The sequence below is a fragment of the Solanum dulcamara genome, chromosome 3 (assembly GCF_947179165.1).
Source record: "Solanum dulcamara chromosome 3, daSolDulc1.2, whole genome shotgun sequence".
Taxonomy (NCBI): Eukaryota; Viridiplantae; Streptophyta; class Magnoliopsida; order Solanales; family Solanaceae; genus Solanum; species Solanum dulcamara.
Window position 1 is genome coordinate 14,412,898 of NC_077239.1, and position 10,133 is coordinate 14,423,030.

Below are 10,133 nucleotides of genomic sequence, written 5' to 3' on the forward strand. Positions count from 1 at the left end.
GAAGATTTAAGGGTGATAACAGATACAATTCCACTATTGTATGATAACACAAGTGCTGTCAACATGGTCAAAGATCATGTTCAGCAAAAGAGGACCAAACATATTGATGTGAGGCATCATTTTCTTAGGGAGAATGTTGAAAGTGGAAATGTTTTTTTAGGTTCCACAAAATAGAAGATCAAATCTCTGATATCTTCTCCAAAGCCTTGAGTCGAGAACAGTTTGAGAAGAATCATTTAAAACTGGGATTAATAAAATTCAACTGATCTTTCATCACTCCCCTATTGCTTAGATACAGAGCAAAAGTACCCAAGCTTAGATGTCTTACGCCTGACTAACCTCAATCCTTATACCATCGCATGTATACACGCTTAGCTAAATCTTTGGACTGGAAGTTAAAAATAGAGAGACTAATTGGCTTACAATCTGTCACGACCCAACTAGGGCCACGACGAGTACCCGATAGTTTTATACCGAGCACCTCTTATAACGTATCCTATTCTTACTACTGAGTGGGCCGAATGAGAGATACCATTGTTAACAACATAATTATAACCATGCGTCAACAGACTTTGCTAACATATTATACAACGATAAATAAAGTTGCAAAACATCTAGCTGTACATATCTGTCTACGAGCCTCTAAACAAGATACATATGACCACAAGGAGGGCCGGTTTCTGCCGTGCCCAAATATATACACAAAACTAGTACCGATAAAATGAAGCTCCGAAACAACTGGAGCGCTCTTGGTGTAGTGCTAGTAGAGCTCCTAAGGACCGAACTCGTCCGCCTGCCTACCTGCGTGGCATAAAACACAGCATCCACAAGAAGGGATGTCAGTACGAGTAATGTACCGAGTATGTAAGGCATAAAAATCAGCATAATAAAGAACATAAGGTATGAATAACCATATCATAGAACCATAGAGCATATAATGAGATAAGAGAGTAACCTGTACATATGTGTGCCTTTTAGGCCGGATGTCATGCATGCTTGTCTTTTCCTTTAAAAACATTTCTTTTCCATATATATAGAAAATAAAAGTCATATCACCGAACAACGTCGGCTCGCCCACATATGTCCCGCGTCCGGGCATTCTGCGTCCGAGATGAAAATTACTCCAACTGATCAGGTGGGAATGTGCCTATAGCGCCATATATACACCTCCCCATATCCCCCATATACATATACATATACATATAGACAGCATGCACGAGAGCCCAACGAAAGTCGCATATTTAACGGAGTGACAAAAGGTCGATAACCTCCAATTATATTATGGATTAATCATGGTCGCTTCGTCTCACCTTGAAAGAAAAATTGTTATAAGATGAGACTATTATTTAAAAATCAAGACGAGAGTAATATCAAGAACCTTTTATACATGAATTCGTTCTTATCATAGCCATCATAACATATTCTCATTCTCGACGTCATCAATGTCGTCGTAAAACATATCTATCATTACTATCATAAAAGCTTATAATACTGTAAACCTTTGTCTTGGAAAGCTATAGACATTTTGGAAAACATTGACAGGTTATAGAAAAAAAATAGTCATTCCCTTGGGACTATTGACACCTAACTTTTGGAAACAAAAAAAATATAGAAGCACTTATGAAACCATAACATCGGGATCATGCCTTGAAAGAAAATGGTAAGCCTTACATACCTTGTTCGCTTCCTTAGTCAATCCCACTTAACTCTTGGCCTTCCCAAAATCTATAACAAGATTAATGAATGCCAACATTAGCTATAGGTATCCAAGAACCTCATTCTAAACTAACATTTTGTCTACCGAAATTTTGACAGCACTTCTCCTGTAAATACACCATCCCCGAGAATCTAACTCGGCCAATTTTATCAACAAAAATCCGAGATTTCAACTCGGTCAATTTACCAACAACCATACCAAATCAATATACTACTTTCTCCAAGACCTTCCAATTCCAATAAGAACAATAACAATCTAATCCCTTCTTTCAAATTCAATTACCACAACCCAATAATTTACACACTAACCACATCATACTAACAATATTAGCTTCCATATATGCAAGAACATTATATTAATTTACAAACTTCTAAAACAATTCTCCAACTACTACAACTTTATAAGGATCCTTAAGCTTTTATTAGCAACATAGAATCCATAACAACAACTAAAACACTAAATGGAATCAATTCACCATAACTTGACAAACCACACCCATATTCGGCCACAACAACTATATGCATATTTTCATGAATTTTCCATCCATTCCTATACCTTGCAACAACAACCACATACTACATAAAATTAATCTATTCTTTTCACACAATATCACACATACACGGCCAACACCCACATACATATTTTCATATACTTCATCCATTTCTTCACTCTACAACATATACCAATCATCCACAACATATAAAGAAGATTGAAACCGTACCTTTTCCACTTAGTTCTTCAATTTGGCTAGAATTGTGCCTTGCAAGAATGAATAGTCTTCTTGTTCCAACAATCCCTCTATGTTGATTAGGGCATTCAACTTGCTTGGAATATTAGAAGAATTAATTTTTTTGGCACAAGATTTCAAGGGAAAAAATCCCTAGCTATGCCAATTTTCCTCTCTTATTTTTTCCCCTCTTTTCTCCAAGTTTCTTGAAAATCCTAGGAATAGAAAACAAGATACTACTAAGTCATCTTTTAGACTTTTCTACTTCTTGAAGTTTCTAGCAACTAGAGGATATATCTATATAGATAGTAAATGGGTAATGGGCCTCTTAATTAATGAACTCAATTTCCAAAATTTGGGTCATTTCTTGTGTTGGGCCTCAACTTCTCTTGTCATTATCTTTTTTCTCCTTAAGCCCAAAACTATAAGTCTTTACTTAGTAATTTGCAAAAACTAATTTCCAAAACTTCCACATAAATTTTTCCCTCGGCCTTCCTCCGTATTTCCACCTCAATTTTTCCTTGAATATTACACCGATATTAAATAAAATAAGTCATAACCTCTTTCCTTGCAAGTCAATTTTTTTTCTTTCCGAATGCGCAAGTGCGAGATGTAACACAATCGACACTTGAAAGGGACCTAGTCCCTTCTCAAAAGTTAGTATTACTATTACTTCTTATGAAATATTTATAGGAATTGTTTAGATTACCACGTGTCACTCATCCCTTTTCTGAACTGTTGTCTTTTCAGTATCTTTAAAAACCAATACTTAACTCCCTTCTCAAAATCACATCTCTAGTCTCTCTCTCTAAAATCCAACGTATATCCTCTCATCTAGTAATCTTCATCTCCTCTAAAAGAAAATGCCTCTATTTTTCCGAAGGAAAATGACTCTTCCAAAATCCCTTAGATCGTTTTAACCGAAGACCAATCCTCTTTTTCTCAACCTGGTCCCTATCTTCCTTATGTCCAAAAAACTCTTTGAAGGAGATTTACCTGAGGAAAGAGGCACAGAATCAAACATCCTTGCAGCAGGAGATGAGTGGATTGCTGAGAGTTTAACAGAAATGAGGAGTGACAGTTTTCAACCCCCTTTCTCTGATCGCTTGTGAACATTATGAAGCGTGTGGTGGTTAATGAGAACTAGGAAGTTGATGATGATGATGATGATGATCCTTTGATATTGAGGACTAATCGAAAAGGTGGAAAAGGCTAAGAAAATGAGGAGATCACCACAATTGAAAGTTTCAAGACTGTAGAAAAGAGAAAGAAAAGGGTTGATAAGGGAAAAAAAGCAATTGTGGATTCTAGGAGGGTTATCCCACAAGAGGGGCTCAACAAAAATTGTTAAGTGATGCAATGGCTAAGAAAAAGACTAAAACAATGAAAAAGTGAAGGCAAAGGTCTCAGTCAATAGTTGAAGAGGAAGATATTCCTGAGGAAAATCTAATTGATGTCTCTAAAGAAAAGGCTGGGAGTGACACAGAATCGAACACTTTGATTGCTAAAATTAAGAAGGAAAGCATGAGTATTGTCAAGAAGGGAGTCAAAAGTGCACAAGTTGAAGATATCAAAGTAGGTAGTAAGAGAAAGAGTGAGGAACCTGCCCCAGCTAAGGGACTAGGTTCAAGTGAGATATCAAGGCTCCAAGCTGAGAATGGAAAGTTAAATGCTGAAGTAAAAGGTTTCACTAAACAACTCCTACAGGCACATGCAAACTCCAATGACAGGATGACTCTCTTACTCCAGTCTCTTGCTCTTAAACCACCTACCCCATAAAATCTCCCACCTTGTCCTTTTGGTTAAGTTTCTTTTTTTATTCTTTGTGAATAGTCTTCTTTGGCACTGATTCCTGGTTATTTCCTAAGTTGTATCATGTAATACTATCTTTTTTTTGAATGCAACTATTTGTTTTTTCTTGATTCCATTTTCAGTGATTCTGATTGTGTTGTGCTTGCCCAAGCTGTGGTGGGCTTATGTTTTGCTAAGCATCTTAATTTGGTTTACTATATATTATTTTAATGATGCCAAAAGGGGGAATACGTGTTGAGGGATCAATATTAGGTTAAAGGGGAAGCTGCATCACAAGGGAAACAAGTTGAGGGATCTAGTTTTGGTTCAAAGTTGAGACTTGAGGGATCTAGTTGGTTCATGGTTTGTAATCATCAAAAAAGGGAAAAATATTGTTTTGTGTTTTGATGATTAAGTGTTCTGATGATTAACAAACTATGGAAACTAGTAGAGGGATGCTGAGTTGAGGGAGAAGCTATGATTGAGGGGGAAGCTGAGTAGTAAGGGGATCAGATTTGATGTGATGAAGGGGGAAGCTGAGTCACTAGGTGAATGCAGCACATGGTTTGTCATCATCAAAAAGGGAGAAAATGTTATTGTGTGTTTTGATGATTAACAAACCATGGAAACTAATAGAGGGATCAGGTCCTATGTACTTCAACTATCAACTGCCAAATTGGAAGCTAGCTGTCAAAGCTGACAAGTTGGTGAAAGAGATACCTGTTGTTCCCGTGCACTTTGTACTGGCTGGCCAATGAGAGATACCGAGGCTTCTCTCATTGCAAGTTTAGAAACCTCTTTAAAGACAAAAAAAGGTGTGCTTTTTGAGATTTTACAAAAGGATCTATCACTCACTCTCTCAAGAAAGCAACATACAATATCTGAACTCAAGGGACCTGATCAACCACGTCTAGTAGAGTCTTTCCTTAAATGTTATTGTATTTGAGCTGTTAACCATTGTAAGTTCATTTTCTTATTTATAAAGAAACATTGATCAGTTAGTAGTCATTGTTGTGTTGGGTTCTTGGTTAAGTGTTAACCTTGAATTTGTTTGTTGAAGTCTACATTACTAAGGGTAGTTGTGTAGTGGTCAATAGTCATATTACTTAGACTCGAAGTCTTGTGACAGAGTTTTTACAAGTCAAGGGGTAGAGAGGATTAGTATCTAGTTACAATAGATTGTAATAGATAACTTTTCTCTTGCACCTTAGTGAAGATTGGTCGGGAAATTCTGTTGGACAGATAGTGGTTGTTTCTCCCTTGAGCAAGAAGTTTTTTTACGTAAAGTCTTGTGCTGATTACTTCTGTATCTTACTTATTACTACTCTGTCTTATTCGAAGGGACCTGGTCCCTTAGTATAGTGGACGCATACATTCCAACAAGTAGTCATTCGCATCACAAGTGACATTCAACTGCTCCAAGTCACCAACAATTGTGAGATATAAATTTCAACAATGTGCCTGCTCATAATTCCCTAATGTAGTAATCTTTGGCTACCTAACCATGCCATATTCTGAATATTGAGATACTAATTTTTCGTAAGAAAAGAGTACGGAATATTTTTAAGATTGTTGAAAATCTTATGAAAAATACTCCATTATAATAAATACTAACACTTCATCACAAACACGAACATTTTATCGCGAACACTTGTAAGGAATTCATATAGTTTGAAGTGTGCTTCTGTCGCTGTCTTTAAGGATATTTCACCCGATATGGATGCATCCCTCAGAATTCAACAAGCTCTTCTAGTATAAACTAGAGCCAAAAACTAACAAATTAGATTAAATATAAAAGAACACCCAGCATACGAAAATATAGAAAGGAGGAGTTTTTCTTCATCTTCTACCCCAAAAGAAGAAGACTAACAAATATATATAGTTGAAGATCACAATATGAGATTAACGTATAGCTCCAACAATATAATTGTCAGACGATAAATAGGGGTTAATGATAATGAAGAATATGAGTCAATTGTCAAAAGGTAACGTTGGATTATAGGAAATTTAATAGCCACTCGATGCTATTAAAAGTACATATAATGTTTGGTCATAATGGACAAGAAGAGTTATGTCAATTGAGATTTTTCTCAAGAAACTGACATTTGCATATATTTGATATAATAAGTATATCAAATACATATTAAGGAATAAATCAATCTTTTTAAGATACTAAAATAATTTTCCAACAGTTTGTAAGTGGAATTCATAGAGTTGTAGCGAAAGATGTAGGACCAAGGATTTCAGTGGCATACTTCTTCACTTGACATTCTACACCTCCAAAGATGTTTAGTCCAATCAAAGACCTCATATCTGAAGAAAGCTCCCCACCATATCAAGAATTTCTAGTAGCTGATTATTGAAAGAAAAGAAGTCAAAGAAAGTTGCTATGAAAAGTAAAAAAAGGGAAGAAACAGTAGACGTTAGGCAGCAATGTTTTGACTAATTGTTGCCAGCCCTTTTTGACTAATTGTTGCCAACTTCTCCTTACGCATTTTGCGTAATAAAAATGCGTATACTCCTTCAGCTTATGCGGTTTCTTCTTCTTATAAATAGAGGGCATTCTGCCCTCATTTAAATCATCCTAAAATCCCAAAAAGGGGAGAGTAAAAATACAAAAAGAGTTATACACCAAGATAAATATTGTAGTCTTGAGTGTCCTCTTTAGTAGTTGTTCCTTTTACAAGAGAGAAGTGTTAATTGTTGTTTTCTCCTTGTATTTGAGAGCTGTGTACTCCATATTAAAATAGTGAGATTCTTCTACCCGTGGTTTTTCCCCTCTATCTATTAGAGGGGTTTCCACATAAAATTCTCGTGTCCAATTTATTTTCATATTTATTGTCATATCAAACTTTAGTTATGGTGCTTCCTCCTCCCAATAGTGGTATCAGAGCCCTCGGTTATTCTATCTGTTTACGCGAAGGTACTATTTGTGAATAGTAAATTTTTATGAATAGTAAAATTCGATGAATAGTACTATTCACATGAATAGTAAATTTCGGTGATGGTACAGTTTGTCACGATTATTGGCAAAAATATTCAGAAATGATCTAGAAGGGTGTGAAGCAAATAACAATGTCAAGTACAACAAAATTTGACGTTGAGAAATTCAATGGGACTAATTTCTCATTGTAAAAAATAAAAATAAAAGAAAAATTGAGAAAAGGACAATTGCTTGGCTGCAATTGAAGGCAGGCCCATAAATTTTACTGATGACAGCAAGTGGAATGATATAGACAGCAACGCAGTTGCTGATCTACACTTGGCACTAGTTGATCAAGTGTTGTCTAGTATGGCGGAAAAGCGGACGGCGAAGGAAATATGGAATACTCTTACAGGGTTGTATGAGGCCAAGTCTTTGCATAATAAAATCTTCTTAAAAAGAAGATTGTATACTCTTCAAATGGCAGAGTCCATGTCAGTTACTGAACACATCAATACTTTGAATACTCTGTTTTTGCCACTTACAACAATGGGTTGCAAAATGGAGGGAACTGAACATGCGGAGCTTCTACTTCAAAGTCTGCCTGACTCGTATGATCAACTCATCATCAACCTGATGAATAATACAGACAGTCTAGTTTTCGATCAAATTGCAGCCGCTGTCTTGAAAGAAGAAAATTAGTGCAAAAACAAGGAAGACAGACAAGCAAGTTCGCAGCAAGCTGAAGCTTTAATGATGATGAGAGGAAGACCAATGGAATGTGGCCCCAGTGGGAGTCATAATCATGGCAGATCTCAATCAAGAAGCAAGAAGAATATCAAGTGCTACAACTGTGGCAAGAAAGGACACTTCAAAAAAGATTGTCGGTTCAAGAAGAAGAGTGAACACCCTGAGCAGTCAAATGCTCAAGGGAATGTTGCATGTACCTCGGATGATGGCGATATTTTATGTAGTGAGGCAATATCAAATAATGAAGGCAGAAAACGTTTCATTGATGTCTGGATCATGGACACAGGAGCAACATGGCACATGACTTCCAAGAGAGAATGGTTTCATCAATATAATCCTATCTCAGGAGGGTCTATGTTCATGGGAAACGATCATGCTTTGGATATTATTAGTATTGGGTCCATCAAAATAAAAATGTATGATGACACAGTATGCACCATCCAGGAGGTACGACATGTAAAAGACTTGAAGAAGAATCTATTGTCTTTAGGACAACTAGATGATAATGGATGTTCATACAAGACTCATGGTGGAGTCATGAGAATATCCAAAGGAGCACTTGTAGTGATGAAAGCGAAAAAACTTGCGGCAAACCTATATGTGCTTAAAGGTGAAACACACCAAGAAGGAGAAGCATCAACCGCATCAGCAAGTTCATTTGAAGAATCAATGATGATATGGCATCGTAAACTTAGCCATATGTCGGAACGAGGTTTGAAGATTTTTGCTGAGAAAAAGCTTCTTTCAGGGCTCAAAAAAGTTTCACTACCCTTTTGTGAGCATTGTGTTACCAGCAAGCAAAATAGACTGAAGTTTAGCAGTTCCTCTGCTAAAAGCAAGGAAATTTTAGATCTGGTCCACTCTGATGTTTGGCAAGCACCGGTGGAGTCCTTAGGAGGAGTGAAATATTTCATGTCATTCATCGATAATTACTCCAGGAGAAGTTGGGTGTATCCAATCAAGAGAAAGACAGATGTTTTTCCAGTTTTCAAAGAATTCAAGGCGCGGGTGGAACTTGAATCTGAGAAAAGGATTAAGTGTTTGAGGACAGATAATGGAGGAGAATACACTGGTGATGAATTTAATAACTTCTGTAAATAAGAAGAAATTAAACGGCAGTTTACGGTGGCATATACTCCACAATAAAATAGAGTAGTAGAGCAGATGATTAGAACATTATTGGAATGGACAAGAGCTATGTTGGCAACTACAGGGTAGGAAAAACCATTCTAGGCAAAAGTAGTTAAAACCGCATGTTATGTGATCAATCGGTCACCATCAACCGCAATTGATCTAAAAATGCCAATGGAGATGTGGACAGGAAAACCAGCTGATTATTCTCGCTTACATATATTCGGAAGTCCTGCTTATGTTATGTACAACACCCAAGAAAAATCGAAGTTGGATCCAAAATCCAGGGAATGCATTTTCTTAGGGTATGCTAATGGAGTCAAGGGGTATCGCTTGTGGGATCCCACAGCCCACAAGGTGGTAATCAGCATGTATATTGTATTTGTTGAAAACAAGATACAAGTAAAAGAAGGTAGTACTTCAAAAGAAAAATCAGAGACTACTACAGTTGAAGTTGAAGAAATAGAAGAAGTTCCAGTTTCTTCTAAAGCAGCACCAGAGCACCAAGAACAAGAGCAAGCTGAGATCAAAACATCACAAGTTCGACGGTCAACTAGGGAGAGAAGAGAACCAGTTTGGCACTCAGATTATTCTATGGAGAGCAATGTTGCATACTGTCTATTAACAGAAGATGGAGAGCCTTCAACTTTTCACGAGGCTATGTGTAACACCCCTCAAAAATTTTCTCTAAGATTCGAACCTTTCATGTATATGTGTAGGGTCTAACTCAATTATTTTGAAGTATATGCTCGAGTTAAGATGAGTTCCTAAGTAATTGAAGAGCGTTGGAGGCGATGTGGGGTCACAAAGGACCCCTAGGACCAAGCTAAGTCCAAAAGGTTCGTCGTGGCTACATTTTTGGATGAGTTCATTTAAGGGGTCGACTTCTAACGACCCTATCTTTTGAAAGACGACAATCTAGGTGGACCATGACCTATTAAATTAAAGTTCGTCGAGTCTTCTTTCCAACGCCGCCAAGAATGTAATTTTTGGAGATCGGAGTCGAAAGATATGACGATCCTAAGACGAACTAGCACGACAGGGATTTCAGGCCTGGGTTGCAATTATTGAAAAACTGGGCTTGGCGCCATAGT